Source organism: Oryctolagus cuniculus, chromosome Y (assembly GCF_051225735.1).
Source record: "Oryctolagus cuniculus isolate XC-2025 breed Fujian yellow rabbit chromosome Y, ASM5122573v1, whole genome shotgun sequence".
NCBI lineage: Eukaryota > Metazoa > Chordata > Mammalia > Lagomorpha > Leporidae > Oryctolagus > Oryctolagus cuniculus.
The window spans coordinates 29,091,956-29,117,312 of record NC_142889.1 but is presented as its reverse complement, the minus strand read 5'-3'; positions in this window follow the sequence as shown (position 1 = coordinate 29,117,312).

The window sequence follows — 25,357 nt, the reverse complement described above, 5'->3', positions numbered from 1 at the left end:
TGAAATTTTAAGGAAGAATCAAAATGAAACTCAGAAACTAGTAGAACAGGAAAGTGTGATAGTGAAGAGAAATCAAAATGAAATGAAGAGCTCAATAGATCAAATGACAAACACATTAGAGAGCCTTAAAAACAGAATGGGTGAAGCAGAAGAGAGAATATCAGACTTAGAAGACAGAGAACAGGAAAGTATACAGTCAAACCAAAGAAAAGAAGAGGCAATTAGAAATCTAAAAAATATTGTTGGGAATCTACAGGATACTATTAAAAAAAAAACAACATTCAGGTTCTAGGAGTTCCTGAAGGCATAGAGAGAGAGAAAGGATTAGAAGGCCATTTTAGTGAGATACTAGCAGAGAACTTTCTGGGTCTGGAGAAGGACAGAGACATCCTAGTACAGGAAGCTCACAGAACCCCCAATAAACATGACCAAAGCAGATCCTCACCACGACACATTGTAATTAAACTCACCACAGTGAAACATAAAGAAAAGATCCTAAAATGTGCAAAAGAGAAACGTCAGATTACTCTCAGAGAATCTCCAATCAGACTCACAGCAGACTTCTCATCAGAAACACTACAGGCTAGGCGGGAATGGCGAGACATAGCACAGGTGCTAAGAGAGAAAAATTGCCAGCCCAGAATATTATATCCTGCAAAGCTCTCATTTGTGAATGAAGGTGAAATAAAGACCTTTCATAGCAAACAGAAATTGAAAGACTTTGTGGCCACTCGTCCAGCCCTGCAAAAGATACTTAAAGATGTGCTACACTCAGAAACACAGAAACAGGGCCATCAATATGAAAGAAGGGAAAGGAAGAGCACCTACCAGTAAAAGAGCATGGGAAGCTCAAAGCATATACTAGAAAATATCTCCAGGAAAATGTCAGGGCAAAGTCACTACATATCAATAGTCACATTAAATGTGAATGGCCTGAACTGTCCAGTTAAAAGACACAGACTGGCTGACTGGCTTAAGGAACAACACCAAACTATTTGTTGCCTACAAGAAACACATCTCTCTAACAAAAATGCATGCAGTCTGAAAGTGAAAGTTTGGAAAAAGATATTCCATGCCAACAAAAACCAAAAAAAAGCAGGTGTAGCCATATTAATATCAGACAAAATAAACTTTAATACAAAAACTGTTAAGAGAGACAAAGATGGGCACTATATAATGATTAAGGGTTCTATTCAACAGGAAGATATAATAATTATCAATGTATATGCACCTAATTACAGGGCACCGGTCTATTTAAAAGATATGTTAAGGGACTTAAAGGGAGACTTAGATTCCAATCCAATAGTACTGGGGGACTTCAATACTCCACTCTCAGAAAGAGATAGATCATCCAGACAGAAGATCAACAAGGAAACAGCAGATTTAATTGACACTATTGCCCAAATGGATCTAACAGATATCTACAGAACTTTCAATCCTACATCTAAAGACTTTACATTCTTCTCAGCAGTGCATGACACCTTCTCTAGGATTGATCACATACTAGGTCATAAAGCAAGTCTCAGCAAATTTAAAAGAATTAGAATCATACCATGCAGCTTCTCAGACCACAGTGGAATGAAGCTGGAAATTAACAACTCAGGAAACCCCAGATGGTATGCAAACACATGGAGACTGAACAACATAACAACAGACACCACAGAAATAAAAAGAATCATCAGAAATTACTACAAGGACTTGTATGCCAGCAAACAGGGAAACCTATCAGAAATGGATAGATTCCTGGACACATGCAATCTACCTAAATTGAACCATGAAGACATAGAAAACCTAAATAGACCCAAAACTGAAACAGAAATTGAAACCGTAATAAAGGCCCTCCCAACAAAGAAAAGCCCAGGACCAGATGGATTCACTGCTGAATTCTACCAGACATTTAAAGAAGAACTAACTCCAATTCTTCTCAAACTATTCAGAACAATCGAAGAAGAGGGAATCCTCCCAAATTGTTTCTATGAAATCAGCATCACCTTAATCCCTAAGCCAGAGAAAGATGCAGCACTGAAAGAAAATTATTTTTATTTGTGTGGTATCTGTTGTTTCATTTCCTTTTTCATCTCTGAGTTAACTGATTTGGATCTTTTCCTTCTTTTTTGATTAGTTACAACAATGACATATAAATTTTATACATTTTTCAGGAAAATAGCTTTTCATTTCACTAATTTTGGCTTTACTTCTGTTTCTTTCTTCTCTAATTAATTATTTATTCTCTCCTACTAGTTTTGGGTTTGGTTTGTTATTGATATTCTAGGTTTTTGAGATGCATCAATAGCTCATTTATTTGCACCTTTCCAGTTTCTTCATGTAGAACTAATTGCTGAGGCCAGCACAGTGGCACACTGGGTTAATCTTCTGCCTGTGGTGCTGCCATCCCATATGAGCACTGGGTTCTAGTCCTGGTAGCTCCTCTTCCAGTCCAGCTCTCTGCTGTGGCCTGGGAGTGCAGTGGAGGATGGTCCAAGTGCTTGGGCACCTGTACCAGCATGGGACACCAGGAAAGAAGCTCCTGGCTCCTGGCTTTGGATCAGCATAGCTCTGGCCATGGCGGCCATTTGGGGAGTGAACCAACAGAAGGAAGACCTTTCTTTCTCTCTCTCACTGTCTATAACTCTGTCAAATAAATAAATAAAAATCTTTTTTAAAAAAAGAAGCAATTGCTATGAACTTTTCTCTTAAAATTGATTTTATTGTATTCTATAGATTTTGATATGATGTATTCTCATTTTCATTTGTTTACAGACTTTTTATTTCTCTTTTGATTTCTTTTATGATCCATTGTTCATTCAGGAGCATGTTGTTCAGTCTCCATTCTTGAGTTGTTGATTTCTAGCTTTATTTCACTGTGGTCAGAGAGGATGCATGCAATGATTTTGATATTTTTTTAATTTGCTGAGACTTGCTTTGTGGCCTAGCATATGTTCAATCCTAGAGAAAGTCCCATGCACTGATGAGCAGAATGTGTATTCTGCCACTCTGGGGTGAAAGGTTCCATAGACACCATTAGATCTATTTGTTCTACTGTGTCAATGAACTCTATTGTTTCCTTGGTGATTTTCTGTTTGGTTGTTCTGTCCACTGAGGAAAGTAGGGTATTGAAGTCCTTCATTACCATTGTGTTGGAGTCTATGTCTCCCTTTCAGTCTATTAACATTTTTAAGTGGCCAGAAGCCCTGTAATTGGGTACATATACATTTTTTGTAGTCACATTTTAATCATTACATAATGTCCTTCATTGTTTCTATTTTTTTAAAGATTTTATTTGAGAGGTAGCGTTATAGACAGTGAGAGAGAGAGAGACAGAGAGAAAGGTCTTCCTTTCACCTTTGGTTCACCCCACCAAATGGCTGCCGGTCCAAAGCCAGGAGCTCCTCCAGGTCTCCTACATGACTGCAGAGGCCCAAGGACTTGGACCATCTTATACTGCTTTCCCAGGCGTTAGCTCAGAGCTGGATTGAAAGACGAGCCACTGGAATTAGAACTGGCACCCCTATGGATGCTGGTGTGCGAGTGGAGGATTAACCTTCTGTGCCATGGCACCGGCCCCTCTTTGTCTCTTTTAATACTTGTTATGTTAAAGGCTATTTTGTCTGATATCAGCTTTTTTTAGTTTCTGCTAGCAGGAAGAATCTTTTTCTATCCTTTCACTTTTAATCTGCATGTATCTGTTGGTGATATAAGTTTCTAGTAAGCAGCAAATAGATGAGTCTTGTTTTTCAATCCATTTGGCCATACATTGGGTAGTTTGATAGTATCTCATAGATCTCCAACGCTGTTTTTAAGTTTTCAACTTTCTTGTTTGGTTGGTTTTTGTCTGACTATAAGCTTTCCAAAGATCTGTCTTCCAGTTCAGATACTCTTTCTTCTGCCTCATCAAGTCTGCTGTTAAGATGTTCCACTGCATTTTTTATTTGATCCACTGAATTATTCATTACTGAAATTTCATTTTGATTTCTCTTTATATTCTCAATTTCCCAAGAAAAATTTTCATTCATATCATGTGTGGTTTTCTTTAGTTTGTGGATTTGCTCCTGATTTTTTTTTAAATAATCCTGAGATTAATTTTCTATATTCCATTTCTGGCATTTCCTCAATCTGTTCATCTTTGCATTCTAATATTGAAATGCTGCTGTGTTCTTCTGGGGGAGGGGTATGGTGACTTCCTTGTTCTTATTTCTTGAATGTTGGCTCTTATTTTTTTTAGCATTTGTGAAGTTGATTTTTTTATTTTTTCCTTCTGTTGGCTTTAATCTTTGGGGCTATGCTGCTGTGGCCTCATGGAGTGTGTTCCCTTTCAGTGACTACTAGGAAGTGTGTGGTGGATGTGGCCAGTGGACTCTGGTCAGCGCTCTAGGGTGGGGTGAGTTTCCTGCTTAACACCAAGGTTGGGCATGGTAGAACTCAATACCCAGCTATGCCTTACCCCTTTTCATGTAGCCACTAAAGCCCCAAGGTCTCAGCACATACAAGGCTCCCACAGATCCCAAGACCAGAGGGGCTGCTGGTGCAGGCACCCTCCTGTCCCTTGTAGTTGCTCAGCTACCTCCCAGCCGAGCTCTCAGTCAGGGCTTGGGCCATCCCCTCCACTCATAGTTCTGGATCACACAGGTACACTAGAATCACTGGCCTATTGCCTGCTCACTACTGCTGCCAGCGTTGCATTCAGGTGCTCTGTTTCAGTGAGCTGTTATGTGCATGCCTGCAGGCTTCAGTATTTGTAGTTCTGTTTTAAAATGGTGCTCACTCTCAGCCAGATCACGAGTTTTGCTTTGGGAAGATTGGTTTGAATTGATTTTCCACTTCCACTTCCACTAGGACTACAGGTGACTACAAGCAACTGCCAGCCCCACAGGCTCCGGTCTGGGCCCATACCACTCTCTCTCCAGTTCAATCCCATGGATTGACCCTCCCCCATCTCAAAAATGCTGCAGGATTTGGCTCTCCATGGCTCCAGTTCTCAGAATTCTCTGGGTGCCCATCAGCACTCACCATGCTGTCTCAAGCCATTTCCCCTCCTCCTGTGGGCTCCCATGGCTGTTTTCTCTCCAATTCTCTACCAAGCATGTACCTTCTGCGCTACTCTCCTCATTGTTTATCCCTAGTCCTGCAGAGTGTGCCACTCCCTAATCCACTATTTTTTTCTCTAAAGTGTATATGTTTTTCATGTTAATATTTTATTTTTAATTTAAAAATAAATTTAGAACAAAATAAGAAAAATCCCCAAACAAAAAACCATAAATATGTTAATCTAGTTAAGGAAATCAATGGATGAACAAAGTGAGAATTTCAATGGGAAAAAACATTAAAATATGCCAAACCAGTATAACTTAACAACATTTAAAAATAAAAATTCAATGCAGGTGTACAGTAGGAAATTTGAGGAAGCCAAGGGAATGATCAGAAAAAAAAATCCAATTGAAGATGACACAAACTGAGGGGTAAAAGAAACACTAATATTAAAGAGTGAAGACAGTCAAAGGGACCTATGGAATGCCACCAAGAAAAATAAATCATACATTATCAAAGAGCAGGAAGGAATAGAGATGTAAAATTGTAGCATTTATAAAAGTCATCACAGTTAAATCAGTATCAGCTTATAAAAAGACTGTAATGAGTATTCAATGCTTTACGTAAGCCTCATAGTAAACATGAAGAAAAAGTCCTACTACATATTCCAAACAACAAAAAAGGATCCAGGCATATCTTTACAGAAAAGCATTAAACCACAAAGGAATATATCCAAGAAATAATAGAGAAACAAATGAAGTACAAAATAATTGACAAAATAGCAAAAAGAGTCTCCTTTTGTGCTGTTAAGTAGATATTATGTACTTTTGAAGAAGGCAAAAAGAAGAGCTCATTAAAATGATTCCAACTGTATAGTTTGTTCATTGTATGCAGAGTTCCACTTGCTTGGGGTCCACTGTAGGAAGAAGTCCATCCATCTGTGGTGGGGAACTGTTTGTAACAACTTTAGAAGTGATACCTTAGGGCCGGCACTGTGGCACAGCAGGTTAAAGTCATGGCCTGCAGTGCCAGCATCCCAAATTCAAGTCCTGGCTGCTCCACTTCTGATCCAGCTCTCTGCTATGGCCTGGAAAAGCAGTGAAAGATGGCCCAAGTCCTTGGGCCCCTGCATTCATGTGGGAGACCCGGATGAAGCTCCTGGCTCCTGGCTTCAGATCAGCTCAGCTCTGGCCATTGCAGTCATTTAGGGAGTAAAACAGTGGATGGAAGATTTTCTCTCTCTCTCTCTCTCTCTCTCTCTCTCTCTCTCTCTCTCTCTCTCTCTCTCCCCCCACCCCAGCTCTACCTTTCTCTGTAACTGTCTTTCAAATGAATAAAATAAATCTTTAAAAAAAAGAAGTGATGCTTTAGAATTTATTCTTTCTGTTTCCAAGTTGAAGGACTCAAAGACTGCTTCAAAACTGGCAACTATGATAACAGTTACAGAAATTTTGTTTCTTTACTTCTAAAATCCTTTCAGTCAATTTTCTTTCCAAAAGGAGATTATTTTTCTGTCTTCTTGTCTTATTTTTATGTTGAAGTATTTTAGTTTTTGTTTCTCTGCAGGCTTAAATAGTGTTTCAATTCAGTTCACTAGACCTTAGAGTCAGAGAAACAGTAAGCCTTTGACCCTTTTGTGATGTCTCAGCTCTTTATGTACCTGGAATGTTCTAGTGGAGCCCCAGACCCCAGATATCTTTACTTGTGGCTGAGCCAATGGTCACACTGACAGTTAAATCCACAGGGACACAAATGAATCCAGAACATGTAGCTAATAAAGAAAGCAAAGGACTCTGTTTTTTTGAAACTTGAAAGCTGCAAACAAAATAAACACATAAAAATAACATTTGGTGATACTAATATAGATATGAAGGGAGAGAATGAATGTAATACAATAAGATAAGGAGGATTCAGTACCCAACTTGAAATAATAAACAACCATCTAGATAGAAAAGAAAGAAGGAAATATAGGACAAACAATATTTTAGACAAAATGAGCCTATTGCACATTTTCAGAACACTGTTGAGCAATAAAACATGCAATATTCTCAGATATACATTGTGACTATTTTTCATGATAGTATGTTGTGTCTCAAAAAGCTTACAATAATATTTAGAGTTTTTTCTATCATACTACAAAACTAGAAATCAGTAAGCAAGGAATCAGAACAATTCATAAATATGTTGAAATTTAAAAAATTGTTCTGAAAACTATTGATATTAATAAAAAGAAATTATTAAAATGATTTAAAAATAAAAATAGAAAACAACATACACAATTTTATGCATTGTAACAAAGGCAGTTGTGAGATGGATATTCATATGGATAAACACATTTAAAACAAAAAATTCTCAAACAACATAAAATTACATTTCTAGGAAATTAAATAAATGACAAAATTTACCAAAACCTAGCAAGAAGAAAGAAGATGACAAGATTAGAACTGAAATAAAAGAAATAGCCTAGAAAAACACAAGAAAGGATTTTAAAAAGTAAAAATTATTTTAAAGGGACCAATAGAATAAATGAACCTCTATTTAGAGTAAAAAGGAAAGAGAAGAGTCAAATAAAATTATAATGAAAAATAGACACTACTACGGGACAAGCAAGAAAAAAAAGGAATAAGAAGAGATTAAGGGAGCAGCTCTGTGGAGCAGTGGGTGAAGCCAGCATCTGAAGTGTGGCATCCCATAAAGACACCAGTTCTGCTCCACTTCTAATCCAGCTCAATGGTATGGCCTAGGGAAGAGTAGAAGATGGCCTAAATCCTTGGGCCTCTGCAACCACTTGGGAGACTCAGAAGAAGCTTCTGGTTCCTGGAATTGGAACAGCACAGCTCTGGACACTGCAGCCACCTGGGGAGTTAACCAGTGGATAGAAGACTCTCTCTCTCTCTCTCTCTCTCTCTCTCTCTCTGCCTCTCTTCTCTGTAACTTTGCTCTCAACTAACTAAATTTTTTTTAACTTTTATTTAATGAATATAAATTTCCAAAGTACGATTTATGGATTACAATGGCTTCCCCCCCATACCGTCCCTCCCACCCACAACCCTCCCCTTTCCCACTCCCTCTCCCCTTCCATTCACATCAAGATTCATTTTCGATTATCTTAATATACAGAAGATCAGCTTAGTATACATTAAGTAAGGATTTCAACAGTTTGCTCCCACACAGAAACATAAAGTGAAAAATAATAGATGATTTTTTTTAAATGATGATGAAATCAGATCAGACCTATTGTCATGTTTAATCCCAGTGAGAGTCAAGTTGGGAATTGATAATTTTTTTTTTTTTTACAGAGGATCAGTTTAGTATACATTAAGTAAAGATTTCAACAGTTTGCACCCCCATAGAAACACAAAGTGAAATATATTGTTTGAGTACTCGTTATAGCATTAAATCTCAATGCACAGCACATTAAGGACAGAGATCCTACATGAGGAGTAAGTGCACAGTGACTCCTGTTGTTGACTTTACCAATTGACACTCCTGTCTATGGCATCAGTAATCTCCCTATGCTCCAGTCATGAGTTTCCAAGGCTATGGAAGCCCTCTGAGTTCTCCGACTCTTATCTTGTTTAGACAAGGTCATAGTCAAAGTGGAGGTTCTCTCTTCCCTTCAGAGAAAGGTACCTCCTTCTTTGAAGACCTGTTCTTTCCACTGGGATCTCACTCACAGAGATCTTTTGCCAGAGTGTCTTGGCTTTCCATGCCTGAAATACTCTCATGGGCTTTTCAGCCAGATCCGAATGCCTTTAGGGCTGATTCTGAGGCCAGAGTGCTATTTAGGGCATCTGCCATTCTATGAGTCTGCTGAGTATCTCACTTCCCATGTTGGATCACTCTCCCCTTTATTTATTCTATCGGTTAGTGTTAGCAGGTACTAGACTTGTTTATCTGCTCCCTTTCACTCTTAGTCCTTTCATTATGATCAATTGTGAACTGAAATTGATCACTTGGACTAGTGAGATGGCATTGGTACATGCCACCTTGATGGGATTGAATTGGAATCCCCTGGTATGTTTCTAACTCTACCAATTTGGGGCAAGTCAGCTTGAGCATGTCCCAAATTGTACATCTCTTCCCTCTCTTATTCCCACTCTTATGTTTAACAGCGATCACATTTCAATTAAATTTCAACACTTAAGAATAACTGTGCATTAATTACAGAATTAAACCAGTCATATTAAGTAGAGCAGACAAAAAAAGACTACTAAGAGGGATAATGTATTAAGTTGTTCATTAACAGTCAGGGCTATGCCGATCAAGTCACAGTTTCTCATAGTGTCCATTTCACTTAAACAGGTTTCCTTTTTGGTGTTCAGTCAGTTGTCACCAATCAGGGAGAACATATGGTATTTGTCCCTTTGGGATTGGCTTATTTCACTCAGCATGATGTGTTCCAGATTCCTCCATTTTGTTGCAAATGACCAGATTTCATTATTTCTTCCTGCGGTGTAGTATTCTAAAGAGTACATATCCCATAATTTCTTTATCCAGTCTACCATTGATGGGCATTTAGGTTGGTTCCAGGTCTTAGCTATTGTGAATTGAGCTGCAATAAACATTAGGGTGCAGACCACTTTTTTGTTTGCCAATTTAAATTCCTTTGGGTAAATTCCAAGGAGTGGGATGGCTGGGTCGAACGGTAGGGTTATCTTCAGGTTTCTGAGGAATCTCCAGACTGACTTCCATAGTGGCTTGACCAGTTTGCATTCCCACCAACAGTGGGTTAGTGTCCCTTTTTCCCCACATCCTTGCCAGCATCTGTTGTTGGTAGATTTCTGTATGTGAGCCATTCTAACTGGGGTGAGGTGAAACCTCATTGTGGTTTTGATTTGCATTTCCCTGATTGCTAATGACCTTGAACATTTTTTCATGTGCCTGTTGGCCATTTGGATTTCCTCTTTGGAAAAATGTCTATTGAGGTCCTTGGCCCATCTCTTAAGTGGGTTGTTGGTTTTGTTATTGTGGAGTTTCTTGATCTCTTTGTAGATTCTGGTTATTAACCCTTTATCTGTTGCATAGTTTGCAAATATTTTTTCCCATTCTGTTGGTTGTCTCTTCACTCTCCTGACTGTTTCTTTTGCAGTACAGAAACTTCTCAATTTGATGCAATCCCAAAGTTGATTTTGGCTTTGCCTGCCTGTGCCTCCCGGGTCTTTTCCAGAAATTCTTTGCCTGTGCCAATATCTTGAAGGGTTTCTCTGATGTTCTCTAGTAACTTGATGGTGTCAGGTCGTAGATTTAAGTCTTTAATCCATGTTGAGTGGATTTTTGTGTAAGGTGTAAGGTAGGGGTCTTGCTTCATGCTTCTGCACATGGAAATCCAATTTTCCCAGCACCATTTATTGAATAGACTGTCCTTGCTCCAGGAATCAGTTTTAGACCCTTGATCAAATATAAGTTGGCTGTAGATATTTGGGTTGATTTCTGGTATTTCATTCTGTTCCATTGGTCTATCCATCTGTTTCTGTACCAGTACCATGCTGTTTTGATTACAACTGCCCTGTGGTATGTCCTGAAATATGGTATTGTAATGCCTCCGGCTTTGTTTTTGTTGTACAAGATTGCTTTAGCTATTCGAGGTCTCTTGTGCCTCCATATAAATTTCAGCACCATTTTTTCCAGATCTGAGAAGACGGTCTTCGGTATCTTGATTGGTATTGCATTGAATTTATAAATTGCTTTTGGGAGAATGGACATTTTGATGATATTGATTCTTCCAATCCATGAGCATGGAAGATTTTTCCGTTTCTTGGTATCCTCTTCTATTTCTTTCTTTAAGGTTTTGTAATTTTCATCGTAGAGATCTTTAACATTCTTGGTTAAGTTTATTCCAAGGTATTTGATTGTTTTTGTAGCTTTTGTGAATGGGATTGATCTTAGAAGTTCTTCCTCAGCCATGGCATTGTCTGTGTATACAAAGGCTGTTGATTTTTGTGCATTGATTTTATACCCCGCTACTTTGCCAAACTCCTCTATGAGTTCCAATAGTCTCTTAGTAGAGTTCTAGGGATCCACTAAATAAGGAATCATGTCATCTGCAAAGAGGAATAGTTTGAGTTCTTCCTTCCCAATTTGTATCCCTTTAATGTCTTTTTCTTGCCTAATAGCTCTGGCTAGAACCTCCAGAACTATATTGAATAGCAGTGGTGAGAGTGGACATCCCTGTCTGGTACCAGATCTCAGTGGAAATGCTTCCAACTTTTCCCCATTAAATAGGATGTTGGCCGTGGGTTTTTCATAGATCGCTTTGATTGTATTGAGGAATGTTCCTTACATACCCAGTTTGCTTAGAGTTTTCATCATGAAAGGGTGTTGTATTTTATTGAATGCTTTCTCTGCATCTATTGAGATAATCATATGGTTTTTCTTCTGCAGTCTGTTAATGTGGTGTATCACATTCATTGTCTTGCACACATTAAACCATCCCTGCATACCAGGGATAAATCCCACTTGGTCTGGGTGGATGATCTTTCTGATGTGTGTTGCATTCTATTGGCGAGAATTTTATTGAGGATTTTTGCATCTATGTTCATCAGGGATATTGGTCTGTAATTCTCTTTCAGTGCTGCATCTTTTCCCGGCTTAGGAATTAAGGTGATGCTGATTTCATAGAAACAATTTGGGAGGATTCCCTCTTCTTCGATTGTTCTGAATAGTTTGAGAAGAATTGGAGTTAGTTCTTCTTTAAATGTCTGGTAGAATTCAGCAGTGAATCCATCTGGTCCTGGGCTTTTCTTTGTTGGGAGGGCCTTTATTACTGTTTCAATTTCTGTCTCAGTTATGGGTCTGTTTAGGTTTTCGATGTCTTCCTGGTTCAATTTAGGTAGGTTACATGTGTCCAGGAATCTATCCATTTCTGATAGGTTTCCCTGTTTGCTGGCATACAAGTCCTTGTAGTAATTTCTGATGATTCTTTTTATTTCTGTGGTGTCTGTTGTTACATTTCCTTTTTCATCTCCGATTTTATTGATTTGGGTCTTTTCTCTTCCTTTTTTAGTTAGTTGGGCCAATGGGGTGTCAATTTTGTTTATTTTTCAAAAAACCAGCTCCTCGTTTGGCTGATTTTTTGTAATGTTTTTCTTGATTCAATCCTGTTGATTTCTTCTCTGATTTTAATTATTTCTCTTCCCTACTAGATCTGGGTCTGGTTTGCTGTAGGTTTTTTAGATCCTTGAGGTGAATTGAAAGCTCATCTATTTGGTGCCTTTCCAATTTCTTGATGTAGGCACCTATTGATATAAACTTTCCTCTTAACATTGCTTCTGCTGCGTCCCATAAGTTTTGGTATGTTGTGCTGTTATCCTCATTTACTTCCAGAAAAATTTTGATTTCTCTTTAATTTCTTCTATGACCCATTGTTCATTCAGGAGCATGTTGTTCAATCTCCATGTGTTTGCATATGCTCTAGGGATTCCTGAGTTGCTAATTTCCAACTTCATTCCTTTATGGTCTGAGAAGCTGCATGGTATGATTCTAATTCTTTTAAATTTGCTGAGACTTGCTTTATGGCATAGTATGTGTTCAATCCTAGAGAAGGTTCCATGTACTGCTGAGAAGAATGTAAAATCTTTAGCTGTAGGATTGAAAGTTCTGTATATATCTGTTAGATCCATTTGGGCTATGGTGTCATTTAAATCTACTGTATCCTTGTTGATCTTCTGTCCTATTGATCTGTCTATTTCTGAGAGTGGAGTATTGAAGTCCCCCAGTACTATTGTATTGGGGTCTAAGTCTCCCTTTAAGTCCGTTAACAAATCTTTTAGATAAACCGGTGCCCTGTAATTAGGTGCATATACATTGATAATTGTTATATCTTCCTTTTGAATTGATCCCTTAATCATTATGTAGTGTCTCTTTGTCTCTCTTAATGGTTTTTGTGGTAAAGTTTATGTTGTCTGATATTAAGATGGCTACGCCCGCTCTTTTTTCATTGCTGTTGGCATGGTATATCTTTTTCCAGCCTTTCACTTTCAGTCTGTATGGATCTTTGTTGGAAAGATGTGTTTCTTGTAAGCAGCAAATAGATGGGTTTTGTTCCTTAACCCAATCAGACAATCGGTGTCTTTTAACTGGACAGTTCAGGCCATTCACGTTGAATGTGACTAATGATATGTGGTAACTTTGCCCTGTCATTTGCCAAAGATAAGTTCTAATATATGCTTTGAATTCCCTGTGATCTTTTGCTGTGAGGTTTCCTTCCTTGGTTTCCTTCCTTTACCTTCTTTCATATTGATGACCATGTTTCTGTGTTTCTGTGTGTAACACATCTTTAAGCATCTTTTGCAGGGCTGGACGAGTGGCAACAAATTCTTTCAATTTCTGTTTGCTATGAAAAGTCTTTATTTCACCTTCATTCACAAATGATAGCTTTGCAGGATATAATATTCTGGGCTGGCAGTTGTTCTCTCTTAGTACCTGGGCTATATCTCGCCATTCCCTCCTAGCTTGTAGGGTTTCTGATGAGAAGTCAGCTGTGAGTCTGATTGGAGATCCTCTGAGAGTAATCTGACATTTCTCTCTTGCACATTTTAGGATCTTTTCTTTATGTTTCACAGTGGAGAGTTTAATTACAACGTGTTGTGGTGAGGATCTCTTTTGGTCGTGTTTATTAGGGGTTCTGTGAGCTTCCTATACTAGGATTTCTCTGTCCTTCTCCAAACCTGGGAAATTTTCTGCAAATATCTCACTAAAAAGGCCTTCTAATCCTTTCTCCCTCCCCATGCCTTCAGGAACTCCTAGAACCTGAATGTTGGGTTTTTTAATAGTATCCTGAAGATTCCCAACAATATGTTTTAGATTTCTAATTTCCTCTTCTTTTCTTTGGTCTGACTGTATCCTTTCCTGTTCTCTGTCTTCTAAGTCTGATATTCTCTCTTCTGCTTCACCCATTCTGTTTGTAAGGCTCTCTATTGTGTTTTTCATTTGATCTATTGAATTCTTCACTTCAGTCACTATCACAGTTTCCTGTTGTACTAATTGTTTTGTTTCATTTTGATTCCTCCTTAATATTTCATTTTCACGAGAGAGATTTTCTATCTTGTCCATTAAGGATTTCTGTAGTTCAGAAATTTGTTTTTGAGAACTTCTTAATGTTCTTATCAATTTTTGAGATCTGTTTCTTGCATTTCTTCTATGTCATCATCTTCATAATCTTGAACTGGGGTGTCTTTTTCATTTGGGGGCGTCATGGTGACTTCCTTGTTTTTATTACCTTGGTTTTTGCGTTTGTTATTTGGCATATTGGAGATATTTGGTTTCTTCACTGTGGTACTTTTTCTTGTTATACTATGACTCTAGATTAAGTGGACTATCTGTTTTTGATGGAGCCTTAGGGCTTGAGATGGGTGTGTCCTGAGAGCTCTGGTGTGCCAAAGGTGACACTCCCAGGTTAGGCGTGGTAAACCTCTCTCTCTCTCTCTCTTTCTTTTTTTTTTTTTGATTCAAAAGGGAATTTATTCTGCACAGCTGAACGAAGTTGGAGGTAGTTAACAGGCAAATGATATACCCACAGGAGCCAGAGATCTGAAGCTCTTTCCCAAGGACCACACAGGGAATCTGTTCGGCGCTCAGAGTGGGCTCAAATTCTCCTTCAGTCTCCCACTGGGTTGCCAAAGTTATGGAATTGTCGCATCTCTGGAGAGTGCTCACGTGAATTCCGTGAGTTCTCTCCCCCACCATCTCTTTTTTCACAGTCTCAGTTCAGTAGCACCACAAATTTACTAGGTCCTAATCTGTTAATTCGCCCTGCCCAAAGTCAGGTTTTTCTGCTAGGATCAGGGCCAGTGCAGACCTGAGGTCGCTCTGCTTATGACGTATGTCCAAGATGGCGCCTGCTCTTTGTCTTGCTCGCCCTTGAGAGGTGAGCGGAGAGAGAGAAACCCTTGTCCGTACCAGTCACCTTTTTTTTTTCTCTCTCTCTTCCAGCTAGCCTGGTGAACTTCCCCCCCCCCCGGGGGTCGTTCCCTCTAGTCTCCTCTCTCCGCTTGCCTGCCGGTGTCTCGGGCTATTGAGGTTCGGCTCACCTCGTGTTCCAGCGCTGGTGTGTTGAGTCTGCCGCTGGTGTCCTGAACTGTGGGCTCCCATGCTCTCCACGCAGGTCCGCTCCCCTTCCAGCACCGATGTGTGGACTCGGAGCCCTGGACGTCCCAAGCTTCCCTGCTGTTGTGTGTGGCACGCACTCCCCTTCGAGCACTGGCGTGCAGACCCTGCGGCTTCCGCGGCTCGGTCCCGTGGCTCGGCTTCCACGGGGTGGGCAACCTTGTTCTCCCAGTAGGTCCTCCAATTCACGGCCACTCGATCCAGAAGAGTTTCCTCTGCAATATTTTCCTGGTTCTTTCTTTCTGAGGCTACCGTAACTCCCCTTTTATTAAACTAAATTTTCCCGGACTATCGGCACGTGCCCTCACTATTCCGCCATCTGGGCTCCGCCCCCTAAATAAATTTTTTAAAAAGAGATGAAAATGAAAAATTACACCAAAAATATGATAATCTTGAAGATGTAAATGAAATCCTAGAAATTTGAAAATTTCCAACACTGAATCAGGCAGAAGTAGAATATATGGTAATACCAAAAACAAGGCAAGAAATTGAATCAGTGATAAAAATTCTTCCATCTTAGGGCATTTGTCCCAGTTTTTCAGAGCCTACAACTCAATTTGGAGTGTCCTGGTTTGAGTCCTGGCTCTGCTTCTGATTCTAGGTTTCTGTTGATATGTTACTTAGGAGAACCTGACAAAGTAATTAGATTTCTGATGTTTATGTGAAATCCATTAATTGATTTTTGGGTTGCTGGCTTCTGCTGGCTTATTCCAAGCTCTTGCAGGCATTTTGAAAGGGCATTGTCGATTAGAACATAATCCATTATCTCCCTTTAAATTAAAAAAAGTAATAGATGTATCCATTTAAAATATCCTGAGTTAGAGTAAAACCCAGGACATGAACAGTTCACTGCAAATGCTTCCAAACATTTTTTTTTTTAAATATAATAATCATTTTCAAATTCTTCCCAAAAATTGAAGGGGAGGAAATACTAAACTCATTTTACAAGACCAACAATACACTGACAACAAAGCCAGGTATAAGTCACAGAAAGGAAAAAAATGCAGGCCAATATTTTAATGAACACAGAGGAAAACTACAAAATAGTAGTAAACTGGGGACAGGATTGTGGTGTGGCAGGTTATGCTGATGGGATCCTGTACTGAAGCACCAATTCAAGTCCTGGCTGCTGCCTTTCTGATCCAGTGCCTGAACAAAGCACCTGGGATAGCTGAGGAAAACCATCCAAGCACTTGTCCCTTGTCATCTGTATAGCAGACATAGATGAATTATGGGTTTCTCACTTTGGCCAAGCCTAGCCCCAAATTTGGGCATCTGAAGAATGAACCAGCAAATGGAAGATCTCTTTCTGCTGCTCCCTGTCTCTGTCCCCATCTTTCCCCATGAAATTGAGATATGAAAGGGAAATCAAAATGAAAAATTAGAAATTGGGCCGGCGCCGCGGCTCACTAGGCTAATCCTCCGCCTAGCGGCGCCGGCACACCGGGTTCTAGTCCCGGTCGGGGCGCCGGATTCTGTCCCGGTTGCCCCTCTTCCAGGCCAGCCCTCTGCTGTGGCCAGGGAGTGCAGTGGAGGATGGCCCAGGTGCTTGGGCCCTGCACCCCATGGGAGACCAGGAAAAGCACCTGGCTCCTGGCTCCTGCCATCGGATCAGCGCGATGCGCCGGCCGCAGCGCGCCGGCCGCGGCGGCCATTGGAGGGTGAACCAACGGCTAAGGAAGACCTTTCTCTCTGTCTCTCTCTCTCACTGTCCACTCTGCCTGTCAAAAAAAAAAATGAAAAATTAGAAATGAAGAATTGAATACACCGGATGAAAAATGTCATGGAAAGTCTTAACAGCAGACTTGGTGAGGGAGAAGAAAGAATATCTGAACTAGAAGACAAATCTTTGGAAATTGTACAATCAGAATAAAAAAGAAGAAAATAGAAAACTTAAAAAGAGTGTTGGAGATCTATGGGATACTATCAAACAATCCAACATAAGAATCTTCCTGAAGGTGAAGAAAATGAAAATGGACTAGAAAACCTATTTAGTGAAATAATTACAGAAAACTTCCCCAACACAGAGAATAAAGGGTCATCCAAGTACAGGAAGCAACATAGAACCCCTAACAGACATGACCAGAAAAGATCTTCACCACATCACATTGTAGTCAAACTTCATGGTTAAGTGAAAATGAAAGATTCTAAAATGTTCATGAGAAAAATGCCAAATTTCTGTCAGAGGATGTCTAAACTCACAGATGACTTCTCATCACAAACCCTACAGGTAGAAGGAAATGGTGATATATACTCCAAGTCTTAAAAGAAAAAAAAAGTCAACCCAGAATATTATACCCCACAAAGCTCTAATTAATGAATGAAGGTAAATTAAAGACCTTCCACAACAAACAGAAATTGAAAGAATTTGTTTCCACTCATCCTTACAAAAGATGCTTAAGGATGTGCTACACACAAAAACACAGATAGATAGCTACCATTATGAAAAAATGAGGTGACCATAAACCTCCCAATAGAAGAACAAAAGAAATCCAAATTAAACAATAAGAGTAACTAAGAGAAAATGATAGGGTCAAGTTGTTACTTAGCAATAGTCACCTTGAATATAAATGACCTCAACTCTTCAGTTAAAAGACTGGGAAAATGGATAAATACAGACTCACCTATTTGCTGCTTACAAGAAACACATCTCATAAACAAAGGCACATGCAGACTGAAAGTGAAAGGATGTTAACAGAAATTGAAAAACAGCTAGTGTTGCCATACTAATGTCAGCTAAAATGGGCTTTAACATAAAATCTGTTGAAAGAGACAAAGATAGGCACTATGTAATGATTAAGGGATCAATTCAAATGGAAGATGTGACTATCATAAATGTATATGCACCTAATTACAGGGCACCAGTTATTTAAAAGAAAAGTAAACAGACCTAAAGGGAGGCATTGACTCCAATATGATAGTAACGGTCAACGTCAATAACTCATCTCAGCAATCGGAAGATAGAAGAGACAGAAAATCACCTATAAACAAAAGTTAATTGACACTATAGAACAAATGGACCCAGGTCTAGGGAACCCTTCACTCCACAGTGGCAGAATACAAATTGTTTTTTTCTCAGTGCATGGAACTTTCTCCAGGATAGACCCTATTCTAGGGCACAAACCAAGTCAATAAATTAAAAAAAAAAATAGAAATCATTCTATGCATTTTCTCTGATCACAATGGCAAGAAGCTGGAAACCAACAACTCAAGGATCTCTAGATCAAATACAAGCATATAGAAACTGAACAATATGTTCTTGAATGAACAGTGGGTCATAGAAGAAATCAAAAAAGAAATAAAAATATTTGTATAAACAAATGAAGAAGATAACACATCATACCAAATCTTTGAGGAAACAGCAACAGCAGTGTTAAGAGGGAAGTTTATAGCAATCGGTGCCTAGATGAAGAAACTGGAAATGTACCAATTAAATGAGCTAGCAGTGCATTTCAAGGAACTAGAAAAACAATAACTAACCAAATCCATAATTAGTAGGAGGAAACAAATAATTAAAATTAGAGAAGAAATAAACAAAATTGGAATCAAAAATCAGTGAAATGAAGAGCTGGGTTTTTGAAAAAATAATCAAATTTGATACACTATCAGTGAAACTAACCAAAAAAGAAAGAAAAGACCCACATCAACAAAATCAGAGATGAAAAAAAGGTAAGAACAGACACCACAGAAATAAAAAGAATCATCACAAATTACTACAAAGAATGATATGCCAACAAATTAGGAAAGCTAGAAGAAATGGATAGATTCCTAGAAACATACAACCTACCAATTTTGAGTCATGAAGATACAGAGAACCTAAACAGACCAATTACCAAGACAGAAATTCAATCAGTAATGAAGATCCTCCCAAGAACGATAAGCCCAGGACTGGACAGCTTCACTTCTAAATTCTACCAGACATTTAAAGAAGATTTAATTCTAATTCTTCTCAAGCTATTCAAAACAACTGAAAAAGAAAGAACCCTACCCAAACACCTTTTTTGAAACCTGCAACACCTTAATACCTAAACCTGAAAAAGATGCAACAGAGAATGAGAGCTAAAGACCAATATCCCTGATGAACATATATACAAAAATCCTCAACAAAATACTAGCAGATCAAATCCAACAACACATCAGAAAAATCATCCACCCAGAGCAAGTGGGATTTATCTCTGGTATGCAGGGATAAATCAATCACACATCAATCAATGTGATATATCACATCAACAAATTGAAGAAGAAAAACCATATGATCATCTTAATAGATGCAGAGTAAGCAGGTGATAAAATACAATGTCTTTCCATGATGAATGTCTTAAGGAAAATGGGGATAGAAGGAATATTCCTCAATATAATCAAGGCAATATATGACAAACCTGTGGCCAGCATCCTACTGAATGAGGAAAAGCTAGAAGCATTACCCCTAAGACCCAGAACCAGAAAGATGCCCACTCACAAAATTGCTATTTAGGATAGTCCAGGAAGTTTAGCCACAGCCATTATGAAAGAAATTTAAATCAAGAGTATACAAATTGGAAAGGAGAAAATCAAACTGTATCTATTTTCAGATGACATTATTCTATATATAGGCGATCCAAAATCCTGCGTTGAAAGACTCTTGGAACTCATAAAATAGTTTGATAAAGTGGCAGGATACAAAATCAACACAGAAAGATCAATAGCCTTTGTATACACACACAATGTCATGGCTGAGAAAGGTTTTAAGATCAGTCCCATTCACAATAGCTCCCAAAATAATCAAATACCTTAGAATAAATTAACCAAGGAGATCAAAGAGCTCTATGATGAAAATTACAAAAAACTAAAGAAAGGAATAGAAGAAGACATTAAAAATGGAAAAATCTGCTTTTTCATGGATTGGAAAAAAACAATATCATCAAGATGTCCATACTACCAAAAGAAATCTAAAGATTCAATGTGATCCCAGTCAAAATACCAACAACATTTTTTGCAGATCTAGAGAAAAGTATGCTGAAATTCATATGGAAATATAAGACCCCGAATAGCTAAAACAATCTTGTACAACAAAATCAAAGCCAAAGGCATCACAATATCTGATTTCAAGACATACTACAGGGGAGTTATAATTAAAACAGTCTAGTACTGGGATAAAACAGATTTGTAAATGAGTGAAACAGAATAGAAACTCCAGAAATCACTCCATGCATCTACAGCCAACTTATATTTGATAAAGGAGCTAAAATCAACCTACAGTGCAAGGACAGTCTCTAACAAATGGTGCTAGGAAAACATGAGAAGCATGAAATTAAACCCCTACCTTACACATTACACAAAAATCCACTCAAAATGGATCAAAGACCACCAAATCATTATCAAACATGAGAGAAGCTCTATAACACATTGGCATAGGCAAAGACTTCCTGGAAAGAGCCTCAAAAGTGCATGCAAACAAAGCCAAAATTGACAAGTGGTATTACAACAAGCTGAGAAGCTTCTGCACTGTAACAGAAACAGTAAACAAAATGAAGACACAACTGACAGAATGGGAGAAAATATTTGCAAACTACACAGCTGATAAAGGATTAACTTCCAGAATATATAAAGAGCTCAAGAAATTCAGAAACAACAAAACAAATGGCCCAGTGAAAAAATAGGCAAAATGCCTTAAACAGGCATTTTTCAAGAGAAGAATTTCAAATGGCCTACAGACACTTGTGAAAATGCTCAGGATCACTAGCCAAAAGGGAAATGCAAATAAAACCACAGTGAGGTTTCACCTCACTCCAGTTAGAATGGCTCACATACAGAAATTTTCAAATGACAAATACTGGTGAGTATGTGGGGAAAAAGATACCTTGATCCACTGCTAGTGGGAATGTAAACTGGTGCAACCACTGTGGAAGACAGTATGGAGATACCTCAGAAATCTGAATATAGACCTATCATATGAACCAACCATCCTAATCTGGGAATTTATCCAAACCAACAGAAATCAGTATATGAAAAAAGTTGTTGTCTGTACCTCAACGTTCATTGCAACAAAAGTCACAATTGCAAAGATATGAAACCAGCCCAGATATTCATCAACTATTGACTGGATAAAGAAATAATAGTATACGGCCGGCGCCACGGCTCACTAGGCTAATCCTCCGCCTAGCGGCGCCGGCACACCGGGTTCTAGTCCCGGTCGGGGCGCCGGATTCTGTCCCGGTTGCCCCTCTTCCAGGCCAGCCCTCTGCTGTGGCCAGGGAGTGCAGTGGAGGATGGCCCAAGTGCTTGGGCCCTGCACCCCATGGGAGACCAGGATAAGCACCTGGCTCCTGGCTCCTGCCATCGGATCAGCGCGGTGCGCCGGCCGCAGCGCACTGGCCGCGGCGGCCATTGGAGGGTGAACCAATGGCAAAAGGAAGACCTTTCTCTCTGTCTCTCTCTCTCTCACTGTCCACTCTGCCTGTCAAAAAAAAAAAAAGAAATAATAGTATATATACTATGAAATACTACTCAGTTGTAAAAAAAAAATGAAATCTTGTCTTTAACAACAGATTGTCACAGCTGGAATCCACAATACATAATGAAATAAGCCAATCCCCCCAAAAAACAGATATCATATGTTTCCCCTGATCCAATGTAACTAATACAATACTTGAAATGTATTGGACTGAAACAGACATCTTGAGATTCAATGACTGTTTATAGCCCTTGTCTCTTCCACTGAAGAACAGTGTTTTGTTCAGTTTTATTTTCTTTTATTTTCTTACTGTTTGATGAGCTTGATTATTTAAAGCAAGGTTAATTATATGATCATTAATACACTGAAAATAGATCATGGTAAAAGTTAAGAGTGGGGATCCAAGAAGGAGGTAGGTGAGGGGTTGGAGTGTGAGGGGTATGGAGGGCGAAGATGAATTCCACTACATTCCTAAATATCTCTGTCTCTCTCTCTCTCTATAGATAGATAGATAGATAGATAGATAGATAGATAGATAGATAGATAGATAGATATACAGACATATATATATGAAACTTATAAAACTTAAATAAAATTAAAAATAATAGTAATTGGAATAGGAGCATAATGAGGAAGAAGGGTGGAAGCATGGGCAGGAAAGAGGAAAGTATCACTATGTTCCTAAATCTCTTAGAAAATACACTTAATTTGTATACCCCAGGTTAAACAATTTTAAATGTGATATAAAGTATTAAAATAAAGAATAAAAATCACAAATTTATCACAATATCAACAGATAAGTAGAAAAATAACTCATGAAAATTCAGGTGAATTCTCAAAAAATTGGCACAGAAAGGACATATCTCAACATAATAAAAACCATAAACAGCAAAACCATAGCTAACATTAAAGTCAATGGTGAAAAGTTTAAAGCTTTTTCTCTAAGACCAGAAAGAAAACAAGTATGTCCATATTTATCATTTCTATTCCACATCCTGCTGGAAGTCCTAGAGAGAATTATTCACCAAACACCAAGAAATCATCATTATGAGAAAAGAAGAAATATAATTTTTCTATTTGCCAATGATAATAAGAAATCCAATAAAAATGTCAGAAAATAAATAAACTCAAGAAATTTGCAGTGCTGGCATTGTGGCCTAGTGGATAAAGCCGCTACCTGCAGTACCGGCATCCTATATGGGTGCCAGTTCAAGACCTGGCTGCTCCACTTCTGATCCAAGTCTTTGGGCCCCTCGACCCATATGGAAGATCCAGAAGAAGCTCCTGACTCCTGGTTTTGGATCAGCGCAGCTCTGGCCATTGAGGCCAATTGGGGAGCGAACCAGTGGATGGAAGCTCTCTCTCTCTCTCTCTCTCTCTCTACCCCTCCTCTCTCTGTGTAACTTTCTCTCTAACTTTCAAATAAAGAAACAAATCTTAACAAAAGAAATTTGCAAGTTCTATGGTCAGTATACAAAATTATTAATGTTTCTACAGACTAATATTATCTGGGAAATATACAATCATTCTAAATACAGCACAATGAAGAAAAATATTTTAGGAAATAATTTATACAAATAAGTGAATGTTTTATACACTAAAATTATATAACATTGATGAAAGAAATTGAAGAAGAGGCAAATAAAATAAAAAATAACCTCATCATAAGTTTGGGTAATATGATTAAAACAGGCATCTGATCAAAGCAATCTATATTGTCAGTGCAATTCCTATAAAAATACCAGCAGTCTTTTACTCAGAAATAGAAAAAAAATTCTAAAATTTCTTTGGAACCAGAAAATATCATTCATAATTAAAGTAATTTCTATCCAAAAGAACAAAACTGAAGCTTTTGCACTTCTAACTTTGAAAATATATTATCAAGCTATTGCAATTAAAACAGTATGATACCAGCATAAAACAGACACACAGATCAAGAGAATAGAATAGAAAGCCCAGAAAAAGTTCAAGAATTGATAGTCAACTAATTTTTGGCAGAGGTACCAAGAACAGACAATGTGAATAAGATAATCTCCCAATAAATAGTTTCAGAGCAACTAGAAATTCAAATGTAGAATGAAATTAGTCCCCTTTCCACTGTCATATACCAAAATCAACTAAAACTGGATGAAATATTTAAATAAAACACCCAAAAGTATAAAGCTACTAGAAGAAAACACATGGTGGAAACCTTACTGTTCTGAGCAGTAATTTCTTGGATAGCAGAGATCGTCAAATGAGATTGTGCAGTTGGTGGGAATGTAACTAGGACACTCATTGTAGAAAACAAAGCCATGACCAAAAAAAAAAAAAAAAGAAATAAAAAAAGAACTGCCATATAATCCACTAATGTGTTCCTCGGTATATATACAAAGGAACTAAAATCATCATGTTGAAGTGATATCCTCACTCCCCTGCTCATTTCAGCAGTTAACAATAACTAACATAGGGAAGTCACCTAAGTATCCATCAAAAGACAAATAAATAAAATACTATCTGGGCATACAGATAATGAAATAGTATTCAACTTTAATAAAGAGAATGATTCTCTCGTTTGCGGAAACATGGGTGAAATTACAGTACATTATATTGTGAAATAAGCTGGATAGACAAAGACAAATACTATATTATCTCATGTATATGTGAAATTTGAAAAAAAAAATCTCATAGAAACAGAGTAGACAGGTGGTTACCGGAGGTTTAGGGAATGGGTCAGGATGGGAAAAGGAAAAGTGTTGATTGATCAAATAGTACAAATTTTCAGTTAGGAGGGATATGTTTTAGTAATCTATGCAACCATTTGGTTGGCATAATTTTTTTAAAGATTTACAGAGAAAGGAGGGGCAGAGGGAGAGAGAGAGAGTGAGCTTGCATCTGCTGGTTCACTGCCAGATGGCTGCAACTGCCGGAGCTGTGCCGATACGAAGCCAGGAGCCAGGAGCTTCTTCCAGGTCTCCCATGTGGGTGCAGAGGCCCAAGGAGTTGGGCCATCTTCTATTGCTTTCCCAGGCCATAGCAGAGAGCTGGATCAGAAGCAGAGCAGCCGGGACTAAAACTGGCACCCATATGGGATGCTGAGGCTTCAGGCCAGGGCATTAACCTGCTGTGCCAGAGCTCTGGCCCCTGGTTGCCATAATTGATAATGCATTGCATATATAACATTGCTAAAAGAATAGATTTTTACCATATCAAAAGATAATTTGATAATTAGCATAATTAATCTTTGTACAATACATGCATAACTTTCAAAGGTAGTATTAGGGGCCAGTACTGTGGCATAGTAAGCTAAGCATCCCCCCATGGTGCCAGGATTCCTTATGGGCACCAGTTTGTGTCTGGCTGCTCCTCCTCTAATCCAGCTCTCTGTTATGGCCTGGGATGGCAGCAGAAGGTGGCCCAATTCTTGGGCCCCCGAGCCTATGTGGGAGAAATGGAAGAAGCTCCTGGCCCCTGGCTTCTGATTGGCCCAGCTCTGTCAATTGCTGCCATTTGAGGAGTGAACCATCCATTAGAATACCTTCTGTATATTTATCTCTACCTCTTTCTGTCTGTAACTCTACATCTCAAATAAATAAATAGCATCTTTTTTTTTTTTAAAAAAAGGTAATATTCACCTCCAGAAAAATACAGAATTATTTTGTCAATTCAAAACAAATACATAACTAAGAAATTAGCTGTGAATGCTATTCAGCATTTGACCCTGGGGATATTTTCCTCCCCCTCTCTTGTCATCACTCACTGCATTCTAGTCATGGCTTTGGTTGTTACTCACACCCTCCACACTCATGTCTC